The sequence below is a fragment of the Camelus bactrianus genome, chromosome 35 (genome assembly GCF_048773025.1).
Source record: "Camelus bactrianus isolate YW-2024 breed Bactrian camel chromosome 35, ASM4877302v1, whole genome shotgun sequence".
NCBI classification, from domain to species: domain Eukaryota; kingdom Metazoa; phylum Chordata; class Mammalia; order Artiodactyla; family Camelidae; genus Camelus; species Camelus bactrianus.
In genome coordinates, this window is record NC_133573.1 from 3,183,671 (window position 1) to 3,196,208 (window position 12,538).

Sequence of the window (12,538 nt, forward strand, 5' to 3'; positions counted from 1 at the left end):
ACAAGATATTATATATTGAAATCACAAGGAATCCACAAAGAAAAAAAAGAGATAGAAAAGAAAAAAAAACCTATTAAAATTAATAACCAAGTCTGACCAAAATTGTAAGACACAAATCAATATATAAAAATGTAATTACATTTCTATACAACAGCAGTGAATAATCTAAAAATAAAATGAAGGAAACATTTTCATTTACAATAGCATCAAAAAGAATAAAATAATTAAGAATATGAAGAAAAATATGTGGAATACTGAGAAAAATGTCTGAAACTTGTATATTGAAAACTAAAATACTACTGATAGAAGTTAAAAATGACCTAAAATAAATGGAAAGTTCTTCTGTATTCATGGATCAGAAGCCTTATTATTGTTAGGATGGCAATTGTCCTCAAGATGACTACAGATTCAATGCAGCTCTGGCTTTTTGGCAGAAATGAACAAGCTGATCCTAAAACTAATATGGAAATGCAAGATACCCAGAATAGTCAAAACAATCTTGAAATAGAACAAAGTTTTGAAGTTTCCAAATTCAAAACTCACTAACAAAACTATAATCGATACAGTGTGGTACTTGCATAAAGGACAGACAAATAGATTGAGAGAAAAGAACTGAGAGTCCATAAACAAACTCTTACATGTAACCAGTTAATTTTTGACAAAGGTGCCATGACAATCCAATGGGGAAAAAATAATCTTTACAAAAATGATTCTGGGAAACCTGAACATACACCTGGAAAGAAAGAAAACTGAACTTTTCTCTTAACACCATTTATGACAATTAACTCACAATAAATCACAGACCTGAAACTATAAAACTTTTAGAAAATGAACAATGAGAAAATCTTCAGGACTTTGGATTACATATACTTCTAAGATATGACACCAAAACCACAAACAACAAAAGAAAAAAATCAATTAAACTGGACTTCAGTAAAATTAAAAACTTCTGTGCTTCAAAGGACTTCATCAAGAAAGTAAGAAGACAATCCACAGAATGGGTGAAAATATTTCCAATATTTTCCCTGATAAGGGACTTTTATCCAGAATAGACAAAGAAGACTTAAAATGTGACAATACAAAGACAAATACAATTAAAATGGGCAAAGAATTTGAATAGATGTTTCTCCAATGAAGACATAAAAATGGGAAATAAGCACATAAAAAGATGTTCAACATCACTAGGCATTAGGGAAACAGAAATCAAAAGCACAATGACATACCACTTCATACCAACTAGGACAACAAATATATATGATATATGATATATAAATATGTATCTATAAACCCGGTAATAAAAAGTGTTGATGAGGATGTGGAGAAACTGGACTCCTCATACATTACTACTGGAAATATAAAATGGTGCAGTCACTTTAAAAACTACTTTAGCAATTCCTCAAAATGTTAAAAGTAGAATACATCCTAGCAATTCCATTTTTTGATATATCCTCAAGAGAACTAAAAATATGTGTTCACACAAAAACTTGTCCATGAGCATTTACAGCAGAATTATTCATCATCAACTGATGGATGGATAAGCAATGTGGTGTATTTATAACAATGACAAATTATTTGAACACAAAAAGGAATTTGGGTACTGATATATGCTACACCATGGATGAGCCTTGACAACGTCACACTAAATGAAAGACGACAGTCAAAAAAGGCAGCATACTGTATGGTTCTATTTATATGAAATGCCCAGAACAGGCAAATCCGTAGAGGCAGAAAGTAGAGTGGTGGCTGCTGGGGGCTAAGGGAAAGGAAGTTTAGGGAGTGACTTACTAAAGGGTACTAGTTCCTTTTGGGGGTGATGGCTACACAACCCTGAAATGTACTTAAACCCGTAATACACACTTTCAAAGACTGCATTTTATGGTATGTGAATTATATCTCCATAAAGCTGTTATTCTTGAAGCTGAGCCCACCTATGGAGCAACTGGCACAGCACTGACTGTGGCATCTGGAGGGGAGTGACCCACCTGCCCACCGTGAAGGAGAGCAGCACCTGACCCAGTGTTGGAGGGGCGTGATCTTCTTGCCGACAGACACTGTGAGCAGCACAAAGAGCAAGCTGAGTTCGTGAAACAGGGTGAAGACACAAAGACCTCTCAATAAAACCATTAAGAGCACAGTCTCGAGGAGAACACATCTTTGTTTTTTAAATCTTTTTATATCTGTTTTATTTTCCATTACCTTTTTAATCTTTACTTTTTAAACAGTTCTATATGTTTACAGTTCTCACTTCATTTTTAATTCTCTTGGTTTTGACCTGTTATTGATTATTCACAGGTTTCAAATACTGTGTTTTGATTTTTTTCTTCTTTTTTATAAGATTTTTAAAAGACATCTCAACTCGATTCCTATTCTGCTTCAACTTGCTCTTCTATTATTGATTATACACTGTTTTCAAACCTTCTTTTCTTCCATTCTTTTAAAATTCTCTCTCTCTCTCTCTCATTTTTAAGTTTTATTCCTGCATAGGCTTTAGATAGATAAATAAATAAAATCCTTTAAGGACCACAATAGATAACTGATACTCCTTAAGCCACAGTGCCAGAGAGATATGAGCAGTATGAAGAAGCAGAGGTAGTACTCCCAATTAAAAGTGCAAGAGAAATCTCCTGAAAGAATGATCAATAAAATAGGCATTGTTGGCCTACTAGATCAAGATTTCAAAAAAAGAACTGATCAAATTACTGAAGGAACTAAAAGAGATAGTGTTTAGAGACATAAAATATGTCAAAAACAAAATAGAAGCTATAAAGAAGAGCGAAGTAGAATTGGTAAATTCATTGGCTGAAATGAGATCTGACCTAAAGGCTGTACAAAGCAGGCTAGATAATGCAGAGGAACGAATAAGTGACCTAGAAGACAGGACAACAGAAAGCACCCAATCAGAACAAATGAGAGAAAAACAAATAAAAAAACAAGGAAAACAATATAAGGAACTTATGGAATAATATAAAGCATGCCAATCTATGCATAATAGGGGTTCCAGAAGGGGAAGAAAGAACAAAGGGGATGGAAAAAGTATTTAAAGAAATCATGACTGAAAACTTCCCAAACCTAAAGAAGGAATCAAATTATCAAGTACAGGAGGCTCAGAGGTTCCCAATCAGGAAGAGCCCAAAGAGACCCACACCAAGACATATCATAATCAAGATGGCCAGACTGAAGGATAAAGAAATGATCCTAAAGGCAGCAAGAGAAAAACAAAGAGTGAGTTATAAGGGAACCCCCATAAGTCTCTCAGCTGATTTCTGTACACAAACACTACAGGCCAGAAGACAGTGGCAAGATATATTCAAAGTCCTGAAGGAAAAAAAATGCAGCCTAGGATACTTTCTCCAGCAAGGCTATCCTTTAGAATAGAAGGAGAGATAAAGAATTTCACAGACAAGCAAAAACTAAAAGACTTTAGCAACAATAAACCCATGCTAAAAGTAATATTGAAAGGTCTACTCTAAATAGAAAAGAAGCAGGATGCTACAGAAATGAGAACTCATAACTGGAAAGGTGATAACTACCATGAATTACAAATAGAATAAACATTAGATTGTAAAAGAAGACATCTAAATCATTGAGTGGGAGAGGGAAGCAAGAAAATATAGAGTATTTTTTTTTCTTCTTTTTTTTTAATTTTTTGTTCTTGGTAGGATGGGTTTGAGATTACATTACTATCTGTTTAGTACACACAGTTACAGTAATTGGTTAACAGACTTATAAAAAAGTGTAACCACAAGCCAAAAACTTACAAGTGAGTCACAAAACCTAAATACAATCCAAGATAATAAAAAGGAAAATTACCATACCACAAAAGGAAGAAGAAAGGAACAAAGAAGAAATACCAAATCAACTGCAAAAATAAGTTCAAAATAGCAATAAACACTCATCTATCATTAATTACTGTAAATTTTAATGGACTAAATGCTCCAGTCAAAAGACAGAGTAGCAGACTGGATAATAAAGCAAGAACCTTCAATACACTGCATACAAGAGATACACTTTAGGGAGAAGGACACATATAGATTGAGAGTGAATGTACGGAAAAGGATATTCCATGCAAATGGAAACTCCAAAAAAGCAGGTGTAGCAGTACTGATTTCAGACAAAATAGACTTTAAAACAAGGGCCATAAAGAAAGATAAATAAAGATATTTTATAATGATTAAAGGAGCAATACACGATGAGGATATTACAATCATTAATATACATGCACCCAACATGAGCACCTAAGTGCATAAAACAACTACTAACAGAGATAAAGGGGGAAATTGATGGGAATAAAATAATTGTCAGAAATTTTAACACCACATTAACATCACTAGACATATCTTCCAGACAGAAAATAAATAAGGCAACAGAGAAATTAAATGATACAATAGATAAATTAGATTTAGTGGATATTTTCAGAGCATTACAACCTCCCAAAATAGGATATACATTCTTTTCAAATGTGCATGGAACATTTTCTAAGATTGATCATGTACTTGGTCACAAAAGAAGCCTCAACAATTTTAAGAAGTTAGAAATTATCTCAAGCATCTTTACTGACCACAATGCCATTGAAACTAGAAATCAACTACAGAGAAACAAAGGAGGAAAAAAGGAAAGCATAGAGATTAAACAACATGCTATTAAAAAACCAGTGGGTCAATGATGAAATCAAAGTTGAAATTAAAGAATACTTTGAGACAAATGAAAATGAAAACACAACCACACAAAACTTATGGGACGCAGCAAAAGCAATGCTAAGAGGAAAGTTTAGGGCGATACAGGCCTTCCTCAAAAAAGAAGAATAATATCAAATAAACAATCTAACCCACCAGCTAAAAGAACTAGAAACAGAAGAGCAAAAACAACCAAAAGTCAGCAGAAGGAAGGAAATAATAAAGATCAGGGAGGAAATAAATAAAATAGAGATTAAAAAAATAAAGAAAATAATCAATCGAACCAAAAGCTAGTTTTTTGAAAGAGTAAATAAAATCGACAAACCTCTGGCCAAACTCACAAAGAAGAAAAAAGAGAGAGCACAAATTTGCAAAATAAGAAAGGAAAATGGAGAAATTACAAAAAATAACATAGAAATACAGAATATCATATGAGAATATCATGAAGAACTACATGGAAAAAAAATGGATAACCTAGAGGAGATGGACAAGTTTCTGGAAACATACAGTCCACCAAGACTGAATCAAGAAGAAACTGACCACTTGAACAAACCAATCACTAGGAATGAGATCGAATTAACAATAAAAAACCTCCCTACAAATAAGAGCCCAGGACTGGACAGCTTCACCAGGGAATTCTACCACACATACAAAGAAGAACTCATACCAGTCCTTCTCAAACTCTTCCAGAAGTTTGAAAAGAAGGAATATTCGCAAACTCATTCTATGAAGCCACCATCACCCTGATATCAAAACCAGGCAAAGACACCACCAAAAAAGAATTACAGACCAATATCACTGATGAACACAAATGCAAAAAGTCCTTACCAGAATACTAGCAAATAGAATCCTACAGCACATAAAAAAGATTATACATCATGCTCAAACGGGGTTCATCTCAGGGACACAAGGGTGGTTCAACATATGCAAATAAATCAATGTAATAATTCACATCAACAAGAGAAAGGACAAAAACAACATGATCATCTCAATAGATGCAGAAAAGCTTTTGATAAAATTCAACATCCATTTATGATAAAAATTCTCACCAAACTGGGTATTGAGGGAACATATCTCAACATCATAAAAGCTATATATGACAAACCTACAGCCAGCATAGCACTCAATGGTGAAAAACTCAAAAGCTTCCCACTAAAATCTGGGACAAGAAAGGATGCCCACTATCACCACTCCTATTCAACATAGTCTTGGAAGTCCTGGCCACAGCAATCAGGCAAGTAAGAGAAGTAAAAGGGGTCTAAATTGGAAAAGAAGAGGTAAAGGTGTCACTATATGCAGATGACATGACACTATATATAGAAAACCCTAAAAAGTTCACACTAAAACTACTAGAGCTGATCGAAGCATTTAGCAAGGTAGCAGGTTACAATATTAATTTTCAAAAATCAGTTGCACTTCTTTACACTAATGATGAATCAACAGTAAAAGAAAGTAAAGAAACAATCCCCTTTAAAATAGCACCCAAAGTAATAAAATACCTAGGAATAAATCTAACCACAGAGGTGAGAGAATTATACACAGAAAACTATAAACCATTGGTGAAGAAAATTAAAGAAGACCTTAAAAAATGGAAAGATATCCCATGCTCTTGGATTGCAAGAATAAATATTTTTAAAATGGTCACACTGCCCAAGGCAATCTAAAGATTTAATGCAATCCCTATCAAATTACCCCAGACATATTTCATAGAACTAGAACAAATCACAATAAAATTTATATGGAACCATCAAAGACATAGAATTTCCAGGGCATTACTGAAGAAAAAAAGAAAGAGGCTGGAGGAATAACTCTCCCAGACTTCAGACAATAGTGTAGAGTTACAGTCAACAAGACAGCATGGTATTGGTACAAAAACAGACATATAGACCAATGGAACAGAATAGAGAGTCCAGAAATGAACCCACAAACTTTTGGTCAACTAATCTTTGACAAAGGAGGCAAGAATATACAATGGAATAAAGACAGTCTCTTCAGCAAGATAAACATAAGACAAGATACAATAAACCTCCTAGAAGAAAATACAGGCAAAATATCTGACATACATCTCAGAAATGTTCCCCTAGGGCAGTCTAACCAAGCAATAGAAATAAAAGCAAGAATAAACAAATGGGACCTAATGAAACTTACAAGCTTCTGCACAGCAAAGGACACCATAAGTAAAACAAAAAGACAACCTACAGAATGGGAGAACATTTTTGCAAATGAAACTGACAAAGGCTTGATCTCCAGAATATGTAAGCAGCTCATATGACTTAATAAGAAACAACCAAATAATCCAATCCAAAAATGGGCAGAAAACCTAAACAAGCAATTCTCCAAGGAAGACATACAAGTGATCAATGGGCACAAGAAAAAATGCTGAACATGACTAATTATCAGAGAAATGCAAATCAAAACTACAATGAGGTATCACCTCAAACCAGTCAGAATGGCCATCATTCAAAAATCCATAAATGACAAATGCTAGAGAGGCTGTGGAGAAAGGGGAACGTCCTACAGTTCTGGTGGGAATGCATTTTGGTGCAGCCACTGTGGAAAACAGTATTGAGTTTCCTCAAAAGACTAGGAATAGACTTGCATATGACCCAGGAATCCCAGTCCTGGGCATATATCCTGAAGGAACCCTACTTCAGGATGACACCTGCACCCCAATGTCCATAGCAGCACTATTTACAATAGCCAAGACATGGAGAAAGCCTAAATGTCCATCAGTGGATGACTGGCTAAAGAATGGTATACTTATACAATGGAATATTACTCGGCCACAAAAACTGACAATATAGGGCCATTTGCAGCAACATGGATGCTCCTGGAGAATGTCATTCTAACTTAAGTAAGCACGGTAACAAGGAATAAAGAGAAGTTACCTCCAGGTACAGTTATTTTGATTAAAATATACATACAGAAAGCAAGTCACCCCCACGACTGCTGCCAGGAGGATCATCTGAGTGTAATAGCCCAGACAAGCAAATTAGATTCAGACCTTCTCTCCATAGAATTTCCTGCAGAAAGACAGAAGGTAGTTTCAGAAGACACACATAATCACTCTGTAGCTTCATCCTCATGTTAATTTCTTTGTTTTTTGGGGGGCATAATTAGGTTTATTTATTTGCTTTTTAAATGGAGGCATTGGGGGTTGAACCCAGGACATCATGCATGCTAGGCATGCACTCTACCACTGAGCTATACCCTCCCTCCATCATATTAATTTCTGATTCTAAATCAAGGGGGCTTTAAGTTTAAACCTCTGACTCAATTCACACTTAAAACATATGCGTTTTCATAGCAACCCCCAAATTCTACCGTGAAATAAGAAGTATTTTATGTATCATAGAAGTACAGATCACTGGTTCACATGCTGAAGAGAGATAAATGAGAACAGAGCAAAGGATGGAATGAGGCCAACTCCGGAGCAGATGCAGGGGACCATCACCACTCACTGGACAGTGTGGCACAATCAACAAATCCCCCCAAAGATCATTCTTAACAGGCTTGACACAAGTGTACATCAACAACTGGCTCAGTCATCTGCTCCTGCCTTATCTCAGGAACTTCCCTGGAGCAAATGCATCGTAAACCACAGATAATAAGGAAATAGCTGATAATGATAACAACTGGGAGTGCAATGTCTCTGTGACAAAATATTTATAAAACTCATTGTGGGAATGGGAGAGGGCAGGAGGGATGTGACTGAGGAAGGTACTGCCCTGTATTCTTTGTATCTAGCACGTCTGTTGTTCCTAGGTTTCAAAAACCCTTCAATGTTACTCAGTCAATCTGGAGTAGATGGAACAGGCCAGGGAGGCAAGATGAGAAGAAAGGAGACAGAGCACGAAGCGGTGCCAGGCTGGTCCTGAAAGGGAGACAGACACAGACAGGCAGACACAGAGGGCTTAGGGACGAGGTGGAACTATGAGGCGGTGGCTCAGTTGTGTTTGCTGTTGCTGATACTTCCCTCAACTGGCTCACTGCTGACCCGGCAGTGCTGGGTAAAACCTGTGGCTTTCCTCAGCTCTGAGTTCTCTCTGAGGCTTCCGGCTCAGTCTGGAGTTGAGATGAGCTCCGTGGGCTTAGCCTAGGGGGGACTCAGCTCTGAGAACAGCCTGGAGTCCTGGGAAACTTCACGCAGGAACCCCTTGGGCTGGACCAGCGCTCACAGGGCTGCTGTGAGACCAGCTCCATCGTCAGAGACCTGGGCGTGGAACATTCCATGGGGAAAAAGGCTGAGCCCGATGCCAAATCAGATAGGAGAGGCAAAATGTGTTCATTCTCATTTGACTGGGCTTTGTGGCCTGGCTCATGGAATGCAGACTCAAGATGGTGTCTGGCAGAGAAAATCCTGGCAATGGGTTTGAGATGTCTTGGACTCTTTCTTATTAAGCTTTTTGTAATACATTCTTATCAACTATCTGTCCTGAAAATGCCACATTCAAAACTGAAAGAATGTTAGAAGTTGCCTGCTCCAACTGGCCAATGGTAAACACACCCTGCTACAGTTAGAGAGCTTGTCAGGCAGCCTCTGCCTGCATATTTACAGTGACGGGGAGTTCATTACTTCCAAAGGTTACATGTCGGCAAGAAGGTCAGAAAGAATTTTTGAACCTTAAACAGATGTCTGCCTCCTAGTCCTTGCTGAAAGTCTAGAAATAATGAGGATCCCTTCAAATGTAGTTTTGTCTGATTGTTATCTCTCTCTGTCAAAAACACCCGTATTCTTAACATCAATTTTTCAAAATTCAGCTTTGATTTCTTTTTACCAAAGTAATACCATACATTCATTAAAGAGTCAAACAGTTCTTGAACACTGATTGTAAGAAGGAGCAGTTCCCAACAACCGCCCCATTTCCTGGCCAGAAGCAACCACGTTCAGCTCCTACTGCTGACTCTTGGAATAATTACTCCCTGTCTCTGACTAATATCCTTGTAACACAGCCTACTGACTTTTTCAGCTTTATGTATCACCTATTTAACTTTCTATTTTGGAAAATGAATATTAAGCTCTCTTTCAAACCCCATCTCATCTACACACCCAAACCTTCATTCTCCCAACTTTTTGATACAATTACATTATAATTTTGATCAGCTCAGTATCCTTGCTTTACATTATTAGTACTGTGTACAGACTGTTCACAGCTGTAGCAAGTTGTCTGCTAGGCTTACATTTTTCTTCCCTACTTTGTTTTTCCTGGAGTTAATAATTGTCTTGGTGGTTCATAGCTTAGATTTCTGTGCACTTAACAATTCAACCTCAGACCTTCTCTTAATGAATATCTTTGCCAATACTTTCCAATACATTGTCTACAAATTTCATCTCCTTGAATAAATCTCTTCAGATCTCCTTCAACCTGGATTAACGACATGCTAGTCTTGTCACAGAGCTCAAGGGGCCACTAGTGGGAAGCAACAAACGGAACACATGGACCAGGAGCAGGGAACAGATCAACATATTTTCCTTAGCAAAACATACTTAAAATAATGGGAAAATTGTTTTCTTTACAAACACAAACACACACACAAACCCCAAAAACACATAAAGAACTATTAAAGAGCCATCAAACCCATTGCCCTGCCATCAAATACTGTATAAAATAAAACAAAAATAACAGAAGGAAAATATCATATAAATATGAATCTCAAGGGGGATGGGGTACACTCAGTGGCAGAGTGTGTGCTCAGCATGCATAAAGTCCTAGATTCTATCTTCAGTACCTCCATTAGAAAAAAAAATTTAAGAAGAAAAGAAAAATGTATCAACTTTAAATATTTACATATTTTCAAATATCCTCTTTTAAAACTGTGTTCTACAGGATAACCCGGGTTAATGAGAAAGTGCCTCTTCATGACTGTGATCCTGCTGATAATTGAGGGAGGAAATTAGGGTATGACCACATGAAATAAAATCCCTTATGAAATAATGATCCCAGGTGACAATCATTTTTGGCTGCTGTCATCACAAAAAAGAGAGTCAACTGGACATAATGTACCTTGTGACAGGAGTACAAAACTCCACATAACAAGTATTCTTGCACAGAGTTGAACCTCAGTCAGATCAAGCTTTTAGGGGAGGATCAAATCACTTAGCTAAAGCCAATACATAGGATGGAGAAACAAGTCTACGGCCACAGGGGAGAATGAAATCAGCCAAACAGGAAATAGAGAAACCCCTCAGCAATTTCAAGGAAAATGAGAAACAGGAAAATTATAGATTAGAACCCAGTTGAGAGATATGCTAGCAGAAATGTCTGAACCTAGTCTGGATCCTCATTTCAACCCCAAAACTACTTAAAAGGGTATTTCTGTGACAATCAGAGAATTATTTTCTAATCCTAAAAAAAAAAAAGGAATATACCAATTGTATTTGAAAGAGACCTTGTCTTTTCACTAATGAAAGGTTAAGCTATGTAGGATTGCCTTCAAAATGATCCCGTAGTGGGGGAGGGGAGGAGGTGGCGATGAAAGATGCAACAACAGTGACTCTGAGTTGATAATTCTGGAGCTGGGTGACTGATACAGGCAGGCTGGCTGTGCTGTTCTCTCTACTTCTGTACATGTTTGAATCTTTCCATAATATGTGAAAAATACAAGAAGACTTCCGTGTTTTAAAACCCTCACTTTGAAGGTTAAGAGGTTTGCCCAAGTAGGTGGGCACCTGCATGGGGCGCTGAGATTAGAAAGAACAGGCACCTGGCTCCAGGCCGACCAGCGGCTACCTTGAACCTCCTCTTCTCCTCACCATCCACAGCCAGCCCATAACTGCATCCTGTCAGCCCCACTCCCCAAACTCATTCCTCCCTGGCTCCCACCGTCTCTCATCTGGCCCACTCCAAGAGCCTCCTGCCTGGTATCCCTGCTTCCTGGGCCCCTGCAATCCATTCTCCACATTATCTTTGCAAAATGTGAGTGAGAGAAAATTACTTTATTGCTTAAACTATCATGACTGCTTCTCACTGCGCTTAGAGTCTACACTCCTTCCCGTGCTCCTGATGCCCTTCTAAACCTCACGTCTCATCACTCTCACCAGAGCTGGCTCCAGTATCTCCTCAAACCTGCTGAGCAGATTTGTGCCTCGGGGCCAATGGACAAGCTGCCTCTATACCTAGGGTGACTTTTCCCAGATCCTCAATGTCCAGCCTCCTTATCGCCATCTCAGCTCACATGTCACCTACTCAAAGATAGCTTTCTTGACTCACTTCCCCCCAAGTCTCCCATCTCAACACTGTGTTATTTCCTTCATTTCAATCTGGCATTGTTTCCTTATTTGCCCGATTATTTTTGTTTGCTCGGTTGTCCTTGGCCTCCCTCCCCCCAGCATCCTTGCCCAAACAGCATAAGCTCCCGGGGAGAAGCCGGTGCTTGTGCTCTGAGAAGACACATGCTGAGCGCTACATTACAGTCACGTGGTGTAGTGAAACGGTGTCGAACAGCAGATACAGCAAAGCAGTGAGAATTTCCCTCTTATTTTATAATTTAAGTGAAATCTAACACTTTCTCCTGTTTAATGAAGAATTTGGTAGGTCTTTGGTCCCAGTTCCTGGACGGCAAACCCTAAAGCCTTGAAATTTCCCAAGATAGGAGTGCCTTTGCTGTTCATGGTGGAACTTTGGATGGCTTGTGTTCATGAGGTGACTCAGGACGGGGACTGTCCAGCCAGAGACACCAACCATGTGATTAGAGGAGTGGCACTTTGAGCTTTGTGACAAGTGAGTGACCACCAGGGGAGGAAGGGCCTCAACGTTTAGGGCTAAGGAAAGTTTTGAGTTACAGTTATTGTTTGGGTTAGCCATGTCGGTAGTGACCCAATAAATCATGTCTTTGTAATAAAGCCTCCAGTAAAAACTTGGGAC